This window comes from Schistocerca nitens, chromosome 1, assembly GCF_023898315.1.
Source record: "Schistocerca nitens isolate TAMUIC-IGC-003100 chromosome 1, iqSchNite1.1, whole genome shotgun sequence".
NCBI classification, from domain to species: Eukaryota; Metazoa; Arthropoda; class Insecta; order Orthoptera; family Acrididae; genus Schistocerca; species Schistocerca nitens.
The window spans coordinates 997,401,217-997,416,468 of NC_064614.1; the positions used below are offsets into that span (position 1 = coordinate 997,401,217).

Below are 15,252 nucleotides of genomic sequence, written 5' to 3' on the forward strand. Positions count from 1 at the left end.
TTTCCAGTGAGAGAACAAAGTTTTGGTGTAACACGAATTTGCATATTCAGAAAACGACGGTAAAAATTTACGAGACCCAGAAAACTGCGGACTTGTCTTTTTGTGGATGGAACTGGAATGGCTCTGATTGCTTCTAACTTTTCAGGATCCGGCTGAGTGCCTTCAGAAGAAATAATTTGTCCCAAAAACCTCACCTTTGACCTACCGAATTCAGACTTTTCCAAGTTAACTGTAATTCCAGATTCTGCAAAAATACGTAACAAACTGTTGAGGATGCGATTATGTTGTTCCCATGAAGCTTCTGCTATTAGAATATCGTCCACATATAAGGTGATGTGACGTTTTAAGAACTCAGGTAATATGGAATTTAGCCCGCGAATGAATGCTGCTGAAGAAATGTTCAAACCAAAGGGAAGTTTCCGAAACTGATAACAAACACCGAAACAAAGGAAAGCTGTGTATTTTCTACATTCTGGATGAAGTTCGATCTGATAAAAGCTGGATCTGATATCAATGGAAGACAACACTTTTACACCATTAAAATTTTGAAGAAGTTCTTCCAATGTTTGCGGCCTGTCTGTTTCAGGAATAATGATAGTATTGATTTGTCTCGAATCTAAGACAAGCCTGATCGATCCATTTTTCTTCTCAACAACATGTAATGGATTGTTGTATGAGCTTACTGCAGGCTCAATAATGCCCTCGTCAAGCATAGATTGTATTTCTGTTCTAACACGGTCCCTATAATGTGCTGGAATTACATATGGTCTAACACAAAATTTCGTATGCTCACGAACACGAAATTGGTATTGAAATCCCTTGATTGTTCCTGTTTTGGGAGTAAAAACTGTGGAATGTGCTAGTAAAATCTCAAAAAGGTCCTGCCTATCAATGTCATTACAGTTCTCAATTGTTTGAATTTCATTTTGAATTAACTCATTAGTATCAAATATGTCGTCGATATCATCCCTGTCAGTACTTGCAGAGTGATTGTTAGTGTCTAGTTCCGTAGAAAACTCCGAACTGTTGTCTAACAGAAAGTAAAGCCGATTAATTTCCTCGTCATGGTTTGAGAGCCAATCTTCAAATTTCAAAGCTATTGACTTACCTTCTTTCTCTAAACTTATTTCAGCATCATGACAGTTTAAGATTGCTTTGTATTCATTCAAAAAGTCTACTCCCAATATAATTTCCGTCGACAATAATGGCACAATAAGAAAGTTCATAGAAAAGCTGTGGCCTTGGCAAAAGAATTCTAAATTGGTTTGTTGGCGTACATCTACACTTTTTCCAAAGATTGCACCTTGTAATTTAATCTTACGTAACGGAAGTGTGGGGCAATCGTTCGATTTGTTGCATTTGCTAAAAGCTGTTTCACTAATTACTGAGATGGGACTGCCAGAGTCAAGTACTGCCGTAAATTTTACGTCATTTACAGTAATGTGAATCACAGGATATGCAATGTTGTTAAGTTTTACGTCGTGTTCCTGGAGTAAGATGTCCCTAATGTCTTCCATTTTTACGTAATTACTAGCTACGGCAGCTGCGTCATCAGTTTCACAAGTGCGTTTTGTTGCTGCCAGCGGTGTGAGTCATTGCCTATTGTCTCTTTGTTGGCGCGCGTCGTTATTGGGATTTGGAGACCTAACTTCTACAAATTCACCGTGACGAGAGGGCCCTGCCCTGTTTAAATCCCGCCAGTTCTGATGCAATTCAGGTCTGTCGTTATGATCCCATCGTCTGTCGTCATGTCTGTAGTTCCTGTAGTTTCTTTCTTGTTGGTTAAGTGGTGGAGAATTTCTCCCTGAATCGTAACTGCGCGCTGGACCGTTGCGTCTAAAGTTATTCTGTCTCCCTTGATAATAATTATTTTGGTTCCCAAATTGTCTGTTTCTCTGATTGTCTCTGTGATAGTGACTACCACGGAGAGGTGATCTTTCCCTGTAATTATTACTACTCTGCCAACGATTGTCATACGGGTGGTGTCTGTTTTGGTCACGATATGTGTTGTGAGAATAGCCTTGTCGTGTCCAGTTATTATTTCTTTCATCGCGGAATTGCGACGGATGTGATCTGTAATTGTTGTGCTCCTGCGTTCCGCGATTGTCAGTGTCAATTTCCAGTTCTTGTAACAGTCCCTGAAAAGCTTCAATGTCGTCTTTGCAACGTCCTGCCAAAATAATATGTCGTAAATGTTCAGGTAATTTGATTAAGCAAATGCGGATGAGTTCTGAGGGGCTGTATGGGTTTGAAAGATACTGATTCTTATGCAACATGTCTTCAAAATATTTGACAAGACTGGAAAATTCAGATTGTTCAAAGTGTTTCATCATCATGATGCAATGTTTTACTCGGTCTTGTGTAGCTTGAGACCAATATGCTGAGAGGAAGGCATGGTAAAATTCTCCTTCACTGTGACAATCGTGAATGACCGATCGCATTCTTACAGCTGGTTCATTCTCTAAGTAGCCACACATAAATTCTAATCTGTGTTCTAATGACCAGTTGGGAGGAAAACAATGAGAGAATTGATGGAGCCATGCTTGTGGATGAATGTCGTTGCCAGAATTCTTAAATGTTTTGAATTTACGTGTAGTAATGAACAGCTTATAGTCAAAATCATCATGTCGGCGAGTCGCATATCGGTCGTTGTTAGGTCGTGTCGGCCGTTCCATCTCAAAATTCGGTGCACATTGCCAATTTCTTTCATAGCTTCCGAAATGCCCTGTGTTATTATTTTGCGGCTTTTCCGTATTTCTAAGTCCCTCATCCCGTGTTGGAGCGCGAGTGTCCTCTGAAATACGTAATTCTTGTATTACCTGTGTCAGCTGATCTTGTACTTCCCGGATTTCTACTTGGTGTTGCGTATTAATTTGATTCAGATTTTGTTTCAGTTTCCTAATTTGATCGCTCTCTTCTGTGTCATTAAGGACTACCGGTTTTGTGTCATTCAGATTATCATCTACCTTCGTAGATAAATTATTTAGCTGATCCGAAAGTTCAACTACTTTCTCTGATAATGTACTAATTTCCTCCATGTGTCTTTCTACTGTGTCCTTTAAGTTTTCCTGGGTTTTTGCAAGTTGCGTAACCGAATCGGTAGATGCAACTGAGTCAATTTTAGCTTGCAAGGTCTCATGATTTTCATGAACAATAATTTGCAGTTCTTTTATGGCTGCTTCGTGATTCTGTAATGCATTTTCATGCCGCGAAAAAATAGGTTGAAAATGCTCACAAATTTGTGTTTTTACATCATTACAGACTTTTTGACATTTCGATGCAATGTTATGTAACTCTGTAGTTAAATCTTCACGTGTTTGTTCAAGCTTATTTTCCACTGAGTCTAACTTTTGAAGCTTTTGTTCCAATGTGTCTAATTTTTGAAGCTTTTGCTGTGTTTGTCTCTGATTTTGTTCCATTGTGTCTAATTTTTCAAGCTTTTGCTGTGTTTGTCTCTGATTTTGTTCCATTGTGTCTAATTTTTCAAGCTTTTGCTGTGTTTGTCTCTGATTTTGTTCCATTTGTTGCATTAATTGCAATAATAATGTATTAGTGTCCGGAATCTGTTTCTCTATCTTTTTGGCAGTGCATTTTCACCGGCAACATTCACATTTTGACAAGCAGAAAATGTGTCTTGACTCATTTGAGAAAACGGTGAGGACCCAAAACCTAAGTCTACAGTATTTGCAATATTGTGGTCTGTCATTCCCGATTCCTGAGGCGAGCTGTTGCCGACCGATCGATCGATAATGCTTCCCTCTTCACTAATTGTTTCCCTGTCCACGCCATTGTTTGCCGCCCGCTCCATTTCCCTATGCACAATTACCAAATTACTAATTTGAACATCAGTTAATTCATGACTCGGTGGCGCTAACACACTGCTTTCATTTTCACTGTCATTTCTCAGTTTACTTTGGAACCTAGTATTACGTTTTTCACACGCCATTGTTGTCACAGTATTTCACACGACAACACAGAAAAACACAATTTGAAGAGCAAAAATAGGGGAACACAATAACATAGCACTGAAAATAATATCTAGTTAATTGCAGCTGCGAAATACTTGGTGCAAATCTACATGCATACCACAACTGTTTTACTGTACAACAATGAAAGACTGCAACTACAAAGGAGATTTTCTCTACAATTACGCGCTAGCAATAAACAAAAGCTACACTAATTACACAAACTACAAGAAAAAAAATCAGAAGATTCCAGTGAGGTATCCTCGGCTAAGGGTCGACATATGAAACATCCCCGATGAACAATTATGCACGACTGTCCTTAAACTGACGCACAATATTTTTAGCGCAACGCAATCTGACTTTCAATAATCTCTACAAGAGAATGGCCCTGACTAACATTAACCTGTACTTTTCACAAATCACTTACCTCACAAAAATCTTGGTTACTCCCACTACTGCAATACAGCAAGCGCCACTACTGCCAGCTAAATAAAAGATTCAAACTGTGGAAGGCACTAACTACTGATAGGGATAGTTAGCAAATGAAAGATATTAATAGAGAACAAACAATGTATATACCTTGATATCATCATATATATATATATATATATATATATATATATATATATATATATATATATATATATGTATATATATGTATATAGCTGTTCATGACAAATTTCAAAACTCCGCCATCTCTCTCCCCACATCCACCACTGCTGGCGGCTCACCTCCAACTGCGCAACGCTACGCGCTGTTCGCAGCCAGCTGCCTAACACTACAATGGCGAGTATTACAACAATGCAAAGCAGCCACAGACTGCACACAGCACAGCCAGTGATTTTCATACAGAGGTGGCGTTACCAATAAAAAAACCTAAACAGCCTACTTACAGAAGTATATTAGGCTTGACGAAGAGAGCAGCTATTCGAGTCTTCTTCTTCTTCTCCTCCTCCTCCTCCTCCTCCTCTCTCTATCTCTCTCTCCCTCCCCCTCTCTTTCTCTCTCTCTCTCTTTCTTTCTCTCTCTCTCTCTCTGTCTCCGGTTAATCCAATTTGGTAAGAGGCTCAGACCGTCTATCAAGATTCAAGCACCGGTCAAACGAAAGTTTTGTAAGCAAATTTTCTCCGTAGATGAATTACATTTCCTTAGCATCCTTCTGCTTCATCTATCATCTGCCTTCCCCAGGGCTAGATTTATGTAGACGTTCTACCTTAAATAGCTCCACAACGGTGCTGCTAGGTACCTGACGTTTGTGGCTGATCGTGTACTGTCACACATCCTTGAGAAACACTGGACGCAATTTTCGCTTCTGAGAACGTTTCTCTCTCTCATCCCCCCCCCCCCCCACACACACACACACATCATTCCACACCCATCTCCAGCCCTTGTTACGAAAGACGACAGAGATCAGATGTTGTTCGAAGAAAAATGGTGACACACAGAAAATTACGAAGGCAATGCTGACAGGCCCACTAAGAAGCCTGTGGACGATTCACTAAGCTCCAGAAATATTACGGGCAAATAAATTCAAAACTGCTACGACAGAGTGTTTCAATTCGGCGAAATGACAGGTAGCGGCAACGTACATGGACTGCCAGTTTATTTTGTTGTGCTTTCTTGAACCAAATTGTAGTCGACGCAGCAGCAGTGAGACATTGCTGTATGACTATATCTACATGTCATACTTGCTGTGTGTGAGGTACTTACATTACAGCTCTAACCGCGCAGTGTGTAAGCACCTCCATCCTAATTGTGAGGACTGGCCGCCTAATAATAGATACAACGTGAACGGTTGGTTTCAAAGGCGCTGAGTGCCTCGTTCAGTTTCTACTCGCGGTACAAACCGCAGTGAATGACGCAGATGTCGATGAGGAAATTACGTGCAGGATCGACGTGAAATTTCTACAACTGATTAATTATCAACTGGCTTTAAAAGTTATGAGGAAGTGTGCTTTCTCGCCGGCCGGGTGGCCGAGCGGTTCTAGGCGCTTCAGTTTGGAACCGCGTGACCGCTACGGTCGCAGGTTCGAATCCTGCCTCGGGCGTGGATGTGTGTGATGTCCTTAGGTTAGTTAGGTTTAAGTAGTTCTAAGTTCTAGGGGACTGATGACCTCAGTAGTTAAGTCCCATAGTGCTCAGAGCCATTTGAACCATTTTGCAGTCAGTGCAATGTTTACAAATGCGGAGCTGGCAGATGCCCATTTGATGTATCGATTAGCACGGGGCAATAGCCGTGGCGCGGTACGTTTGTATTGAGACAGATTTCCAGAACGAAGATGTCCCGACAGGAAGACGTTCGAAGCAACTGATCGGCGTCTTAGGGAGCATGGAACATTCCAGCCTATGACTCGCGACTGGGGAAGACGTAGAACGACGAGGACACCTGCAATGGACGAGGCAATTCTTCGTGCAGTTGACGATAACCCTAATGTCAGCGTCAGAGAAGTTGCTGCTGTACAAGGTAACGTTGACCACGTCGCTGTATGGAGAGAGCTACGGGAGAACCAGCTGTTTCCGTACCATGTACAGTGTGTGCAGGCACTATCAGCAGCGGATTGGCCTCCACGGGTACACTTCTGCGAATGGTTCATCCAACAATGTGTCAATCCTCATTTCAGTGCAAATGTTCTCTTTACGGAGGAGGCTTCATTCCAACGTGATCAAACTGTAAATTTTCACAATCAACATGTGTGGGCTGACGAGAATCCGCACGCAATTGTGCAATCACGTCATCAACACAGATTTTCTGTGAACGTTTGGGCAGGCATTGTTGGTGATGTCTTGATTGGGCCCCATGTTCTTCCACCTACGCTCAATGGAGCACGTTATCATGATTTCGTACGGGATACTCTACCTGTGCTGCTGGAATATGTGCCTTTACAAGTACGACACAACATGTGGTTCATGCACGATGGAGCTCCTGCACATTTCAGTAGAAGTGTTCGTACGCTTCTCAACAACAGATTCGGTGACCGATGGATTGGTAGAGGCGGACAGATTCCATGGCCTCCACGCTCTCCTGACCTCAACGCTCTTGACTTTCATTTATGGGGGCATTTGGAAGCTCTTGTCTACGCAACCCCGGTACCAAATGTAGAGACTCTTCGTGCTCGTATTGTGGACGGCTGTGATACAATACGCCATTCTCCAGGGCTGCATCAGCGCATCAGGGATTCCATGCGACGGAGGGTGGATGCATGTATTCCCGCTAACGGAGGATATGTCGAACCTGCGACCGTAGCGGTCACGCGGTTCCAAACTGAAGCGCCTAGAACCGCTCGGCCACACCTCCTCATAACTTTTAAAGCCAGTTGATAATTAATCAGTTGTAGAAATTTCACGTCGATCCTGCACGTAATTTCCTCATCGACATCTGCGTCATTCACTGCGGTTTGTACCGCGAGTAGCCATTTGAACCATTTTTTGTGCTTTCTCTGAGAAGTTTACATAATAAACACTCAGGGCACGTAGTTAATCTTTTTTAATGAAATAAATCCCTTCCAAGAATCTATACGGAACGTTGGCGTGCGAAAAGCGCATAAGCGAAAATCGTCGTTCAGCTTAAGTGTGATATTAAATTGTAGCAACGGTATTAGAACGTTGCCTTCATGGTATTAACATGAAGTTTCAGCGATTGCACGTAGCAAACAAGTAAATAAAAATTTTAGTTTCTTTAACAATGTAATAAGAATGGTAAATAGTGCTCATGAAATGAACTGTGCCGTGGGCCACCCATACGTCTTCTGCCCTTCCGAATTCCCTCCGGAACTTTGCCCGTAACAGTCTCTCCAGAAGAATGGCGGCTTCCCCAGGTGCGCCGTATATATCCGTTAAAAAAGCAGTAAACACGAAGAAGAAGAAAAATAGGTTTCTTAGTAATGTGATAATAATTACCAAATTAAATTTGGCCCTCATTTACCCACATGCTAAAATATCCTGGGTACCCACCTATCCGTCCTTCTCACGCCGTCTTGTAGAGAAACCATATTCATATTGACAATATTAAATATCACAGTTAGTGGATCCAATAAGTAAAGGAAGAATTGTTGAGACGTCACCTCCACAAGTTCATGTGTTTCCTGCTGGTGTTCGCCTCCGGATTTTCAGCCAATGGTCGTTGGGTTGAAAACAACTGAACAAGAAGGTCTCCAGAAGAACTCAAGTAGACAGTGCGTCAAATAAAGGACGATATCGCAGCAGATATACCACAAAAGAGTGGCAGGAATTCCGAGGTTCTGTAACAGAAAGACGGTCATCCGAATGAAACGAGTGGAAAATATCACAGGACCAAGGATTGTTGCAAAGGAAGGAAAGAACTGAAGAACAGAGGAAAAGAAATAAATTTGTTTATTTAGCGATGGTCACGAGATACTCAAAATCGAAATACGAAGAAAAATTTATTTCCTAGTAAAATGATAGTAATTAATAGATATCGTTCTTCATAGTAAGCTTCTAGTTGAGGGAAATTTCAATCGTTAACGATCGACTGAGATTAACTGCTTTTTTGCTGTATTTTTTTATTTCAAGCAAAATACGGTACTTCCTCGTTTCCAAAAGATGTAAGGTTGTTATTGTCGTTGTTGTTGTGGTCTTCAGTCCAGAGACTGGTTTGATGCAGCTCTCCATGCTACTCTATCCTGTGCAAGCTTCTTCATCTCCCAGTACTTACTGCAACCTACACCCTTCTGAATTTGCTTAGTATATTCATTTCTTGGTCTCTCTCTACGATTATTACCCTCCACGCTGCCCTCCAATACTACATTGGTGATCCCTTGATGCCTCAGAACGTGTCCTACCAACCGATACCTTCTTCTAGCCAAGTTGTGCCACAAATTTCTCTTCTCCCCAATTCTATTCAGTACCTCCTCATTAGTTATGTGATCTACCCAGCTAATCTTCAGCATTCTTTTGTAGCACCACATTTCGAAAGCTCCTATTCTCTTCTTGTCCAAACTATTTATCGTCCATGTTTCACTTCGATACATGGCTACACTCCATACGAATACTTCCTGACACTTAAATCTATACTCGATTTAACAAATTTCTCGTCTTCAGAAACGCTTTCCTTGCCATTGCCAGTCTACATTTTACATCCTCTCTACTTCGACCATCATCATTATGCTCCCCAAATAGCAAACCTCATTTACTACTTTAAGTGTCTCATTTCCTAATCTAGTTCCCTCAGCATCACCCGACTAAATTCAACTACATTCTATTATCCTCGTTTTGTTTTTGTTGATGTTCAGCTTATATCCTTCTTTCAAGACACTGTCCATTCCGTTAAAGTGCTCTTCCAGGTCCTTTGATGTCTCTGATATAAGGTTATTGTGTTAAAAATCTATAAGTAGCTTATTGGTACAGAAAAGAAATTCAGGGACCAGCACGGGCAATAAGCAGAAGAAAAATGGTATTTTAGTATTTGCTTCTGGCCGTGTTCTAACAGACGCTCCACATTGGGACACTTTGTCGCCGGCGCATGTAACAGAGCGACGAAACGCCATAAAATTCCTGCCGACGGGCACTTCCGGCTCCGGACGGCTGAGCCGGGCAGTTATCGGGTACTAAAATCTGGGCGGCGTCGCCGGCCCGTCGAGAAATGTAAATATGCTGCGTCGTGAGAACGGCGCCGTATTTCATAAGGGAGCCCTCCGTAACTCTGTTCTCCGATAACGTCGTCAATATCACTAGAACAGCTCTCAAAAAAGAGGCCTACAGGGCTGGTTTCACTGCGACGCTTATCGATGAAAATTTTATTACTCTTCATAAGGATACGAGCACTTAATCCTCGACTCGCTAGCCTCGCATTGAGAAGATATCGAAACAGAGATCGTTTATTGGCTTCCAACATTTCATACATTGTACGTGCTAACACACCGATGAAAGGCTTGCACATATTGTATCTTCTTGTTCCTGTCGTCCACACTCAAACGTTGGCTCACTTTATGACGGCAAAACTTTCCTTTGGATTTAAAAATTGTACTCGCTATGGACGCTTCGTAGTCATCTGCATAAAATCAGTACAGTAGACGGTCCCCATGTTGCTGTTCAACTTATATGAGGGACTATGGAAATAACTTTTCTCTCGTATTCCCTTGAGACTTGTTTGTCAAATATATTTCTTATTTTAACGTAGTTAAACTATATACGTCGGGCGTTGTAGTGCAGCAGCAATGTCCTGGATGAAAACTAGAACATGAAACACAACTTTGTGTTGTAAAAGTACTTAACGATCTTACGAGACCGATCTACATCTACAACCGTATCCTGGAAACCACTGTGAAGTGCCTGACAGAGGGTACTTAGTCTCCGGCCAATTATTATGGCTCCTTCCGGATCCATTCCCGTATAGTTCGCAGGAAGAAAAAAAAATGGCTCTGAGCACTATGGGGCTTAACAGCTATGGTCATCAGTCCCCTAGAACTTAGAACTACTTAATCCTAACTAACCTAAGGACAGCAGACAACACCCAGTCATCACGAGGCAGAAAAAGTCCCTCGCAGGAAGAATAACAGCTTTAAATGCCCTTGTGGGCGCAGTAGTTAGCCTACTCTTGTTTTAGCAATCCCTGCAGGAGTGATACGTTGAGGGCTGAAGTAGATCTCCAGATTCCCCACTTACTATTGGCTCTCGAAACTTTATAAGTAGGCTTCTGGGGGACAGTTGGCGACTACCTTTAGGTGTCAAGCAGTTCTAGTTTTTCAGTATTTCCGTGACTCTCTCTCTAAAGTCGGAAGAAGCCTGTGACCAATCGTGCTGTCCTTCTTTGAATCGGTTCAATATCCCCTACAGTCCTATTTGTTATGTGTGCAGCACATTTAAGCAATATTCTAGAATGGGTCGCACAAATGTGATGTAAGCAATGTCCTTTGTAGACCGATTACATTTTCCTGCCATCCTGCCAATGAATCTGTCCTGCAAATTGTTACACACGGGTACTTCCATTTGAGGTTGACTGTTTCTAGGTGTGATTCATTGATTTTGGAATCACACAATACTGGGATTTTTTGTTTTACTTTGTGAAGTGCACAATTTTACGTTTCTGAACATTTAAAAAAAGATGCCACTCTTTGCATCACTTTTAAATTTCATCAAAATTTGACTGAATGTTTGTGCAACATTTATCAGATAGTTCTTCGTTATAGCTAACTGCGTCATCTGCGAAAACGATTTGTCGTTCCCTTTTTTATCGTGCATATGAATCAATTCTTGGTTCATACAACTGCGATTTTTTTTTTAGTTTTGGTATTTGTATTAAATGTCTTAGTAGCTGTAGGCAAAAGAAAGAAAATGCACCAAGAATCGATATCATCAGTTTATTGCTGTTTCATTCGCTACCAATCTGAGGAGAAGTGTGTTATGAAATTATTACAGTTCCTCTCACGTACCAAATACGAGAGAAGCCGTTCCTAACAAAGGATCACTCGACGGCTATATACAGATTTTTAGAGAGCTTATAATGTCACGATATTGTTGTTGTAGTCTTCAGTCCTGAGACTGGTTTGATGCAGCTCTCCATGCTACTCTATCCTGTGCAAGCTCATTCATCTCCCAGTACCTACTGCAACCTACATCCTTCTGAATCTGCTTACTGTATTCATCTCTTGGTCTCCCTCTACGATTTTTACCCTCCACGCTGCCCTCCAATACTAAATTGGTGATCCCTTGATGCCTCAGAACATGCCCTACCAACCGATACCTTCTTCTAGTCAAGTTGTGCCACAAACTCCTCTTCTCTCCAATTCTATTCAGTACCTCCTCATTAGTTATGTGATCGACCCATCTAATCTTGAGCATTCTTCTGTTAAAATATTCAGACTGGTACATATCCCGAAAGAAATTTTCCGAATTGTATATGGTTACTCAGCTTATACGTAATACGTCCAAGATAACACGTTACATGTCCCTCGCATAGTGACAACTGGCCTTCCACAGGGTGCAATATTAAATCCCTTACTGTACGCTCCGTGTGTCGCCCTTCTAGAGACTAAGTTTGGTCTAAACACCGAAGTCCATCAATATAAGGAGACGATATATGCATAAGCGTCAGTCAATTGAAAATCAGACAGGAGAAAAAGAAGCAAGTAAACTGCTTATTATTTTAAAGGTAATTGCCACAAATGTTAATACATTGATCCCAAAGTGAGACAAAACGCCGTTTCCTTCAGACAAAAAAGTTTGCGGTTGCCTACGCAACTATGATTGCACCTGACGTGCACCACTTTATCAGGAGTAAATCGGCGCCACGAATTTTCTTCAGTTACAAAAATATGTAAACCGCGCGGGGAGATATTGGAACTGTATCGGAATGTGTAAGGGCTTTCCAGCGAAACGTCTTCAGTATAGTCGAAACAACCTTAGCAACATTGCCCTGCAACAGAATGATACTGCCCGCCAACATTCCTGGGCGATTTGACAACGCTGCTTAAGAAATAATAATCACTTTGGTTTCTTTTTTGCATCGGTCTCATTTTACGAAGACTGTTCAATAAGTAATGCACCACAATTTTTTCTGAAATCAGGATGGTTTTATTTAGGATCCAAAACACCGTATTTTCAACATAAACTCCGTTCAATGCGACGACCTTACTGGGAGGGTTTGTGTGCCCGCATGGTACCATCCTATTGGTCCAAGTCGAAGCCAACGCCTTGATGCATCAACAGCCTCCTCCTCATCCACGTACTGCTTCCTACACAGCAGATCCTTCATTGGACTGAACAGATGGAAGTTGAAAGATGCGGCACCTTGACTGTAGAGTGAATGAGGAAGAACAGTCCAATGAAATTTTGTGAGCATATTTGTGTGAGGTCTTGCATTGTCATGGAGAAGGAAGAGTTCGTTTGCATTTTTGTGGCGACAAACACGCTGAAGTCGCTTCTTCACTTCTGTGAGTGTAGATCAATGAGTGAGGACACCAAACAGAATAAAGCCTTCAGAGTCTCAGAAGACCGTCGACATACCTTGGATTTGGTTATGATCCGTGGATTTTGGATGACAAAGTTAAGGATAAACTATGCGTGTGAAATGCTTGGCAAAGAGAGCTTTGGAAGTGGACTTACTCTATCGCCCACAAAGTTTGTAATGCTGATATTCACGACGGCAAGGCATAATCCTCTGGCGACTGAATACAGCGTGGCCAGTACAAATTCCTTACACAACTGCAAGTTAAACTGCCTGTGCATACTTTGACAGAAAACTAACATGGAGTTGGCGTACTCAGTTTCTACTTGAAACAAACACACACTGTTTTGTATCCCGCCTGGAAGGCGGCGCGTGGATCTGCTCCTGAAAACTGAAAGGTTGGCCGAATGTAGGAAGTGAGAAGGAGCAGGTGAGGTAAGATTCTCGGTACAGCTTTTTACATGAAAGCACATCTAATTATTGAGGCAACGGTCTTGCCGCAGTGGATACACCGGTTCCCGTGAGATCACCGAAGTTAAGCGCTGTCGGGCGTGGTCGGCAATTGGATGGGTGACCATCCAGGCCGCCTTGCGCTGTTGCCATTTTTCGGGGTGCACTCAGCCTCGTGATGCCAATTGAGGAGCTACTCGACCGAATAGTAGCGGCTTCGGTCAAGAATACCATCATAACGACTGGGAGAGCGGTGTGCTGACCCCACGCCTCTCCTGTCCGCATCCTCCACTGAGGATGACACGGCGGTCGGATGGTCCCGGTAGGCCATTCGTGGCCTGAAGACGGAGTGCTTTACATTTAATCGTTAGTCAATGACATACGTAACTTTACAACTGAAGAGCTCGTAGGTGCAAAACCGTATTCCCGTCGTAAGTAGTACATAGTCTGTAACCTCCCCCTCACTTATCAACCTTAATGATAGTCAAAAATTAAACCGCGTGCACCTAATGGAAATTTGGGAAAAGCAATCGTCACCGAAGCTAATTTGTCGGTAAAGAGGGAGGAAAGGGTTACATTTAAATGAAAGGAAAAATGCAAATGAAATTGGTGGATATTAATTTTGAGGAAAAGGGTAAAATTAATAAAGAAAGTAAATGTGCGTTCATTACGTTAACAATTAATTGGCGGTAATTAGATATTTGAGATTTGGGGAAAATTACGGTCGCCAGTCCTATGGACAATTACTATAACAACTGAAAATGAAAGATTAATGCACATATAATTAGCACTAAAAGCGTGGCAACTGAAGGTTGACATGTGTTGTGTGAAAACTGAATGTTTGTCAGAAGTAATAAATTTCGCTACACTCTGACTTAATTTAGCAGAAGAATTAATAAAACCGGAAAATTGAAAGTTAATTTAGTGACTGAAATTTAATGGTGAACTTTGTTTCTGAAGCACTACGAAATTCAATAGAATAAGGTTAGTCTTGGGCTACCTCAACAATCATTTCAAAAGCTACTTGAAACTACGTAATTTAGAAATACGAGATTTAACTTTGAACTTGAATTAAATGATTCTGAACAATTAACAATAGTAAAATTTAGTGCGTACCAAGCTGAGCTGCAGTCACAGGTAAGCTAAAATATGGTAACAAAACACGCACTCTTAATTTGTGCTTGTGTAATCTAAATATTGTAGCCAGCCATGAATACCTTAACTGAACTTTGAAATTAAAGCAGTGAAATCGAATGATATTACTTTAATGCTGGCGTTTGAATTTGAACGACACTGGGGTTCATTCCGGAAAAGGAAGGGACCCTGCTTGGTAATGCAATTGGGACAATGAGCGACAAAGGTTCAGGCTACATTGCTGTAATTTAAAGGGGCAAATGGAACAATTTTAAAGGCTGAGGTCTGCCATACAGTTCTAAAACTTTACTTGCTTTTAGTCTTCCTTGTTGGTTGATTGAAGGTTTGCAGTCGTCGATCGGGGAGGTGGCGAGAGTCACTCATTGTCGGCCGTCGCTGTTGCAGATGCTGGATGTTGGTGCGCCTTCTTCTCGACACGGTCACCAGGCGAAACGGGCTCTTGATGTGCGCCAGCTAATGCTTCCCGTCCGCGACACCGTGTCAGAAACTATCATAGCAAGTCGAGCGCAATTACATGCTGCCAAATCCCGAAAGCGCGGCAACTCGCGGGAGCGTCACACATCACACCTGCTCCACCGCACTACTCCCGCCAGACTCTCCGCTCTGCCCGCGCCCCATGCGGCAGAGTTCACACTACCAAAGATCCTACACACTTTGGTTCTTCACACGACCTATCGATGTAATCGTTCGATAGCATAGTTTTCCCTAGGCCAGACCCAGCGCAAAAATGCAAATAATATTTACAAAACAAACCAATTATACATCGCCATAAATGCATAA

The 15,252-nt window shown here is 42.0% G+C and overlaps 1 pseudogene; it reads left to right on the top strand.

Annotated features, from left to right (window-relative positions):
• The first annotated feature begins 13,351 nt into the window (after positions 1-13,351).
• On the top strand, positions 13,352-13,469 carry LOC126206264 (5S ribosomal RNA; annotated as a pseudogene).
• The last annotated feature ends 1,783 nt before the right edge of the window (positions 13,470-15,252 follow it).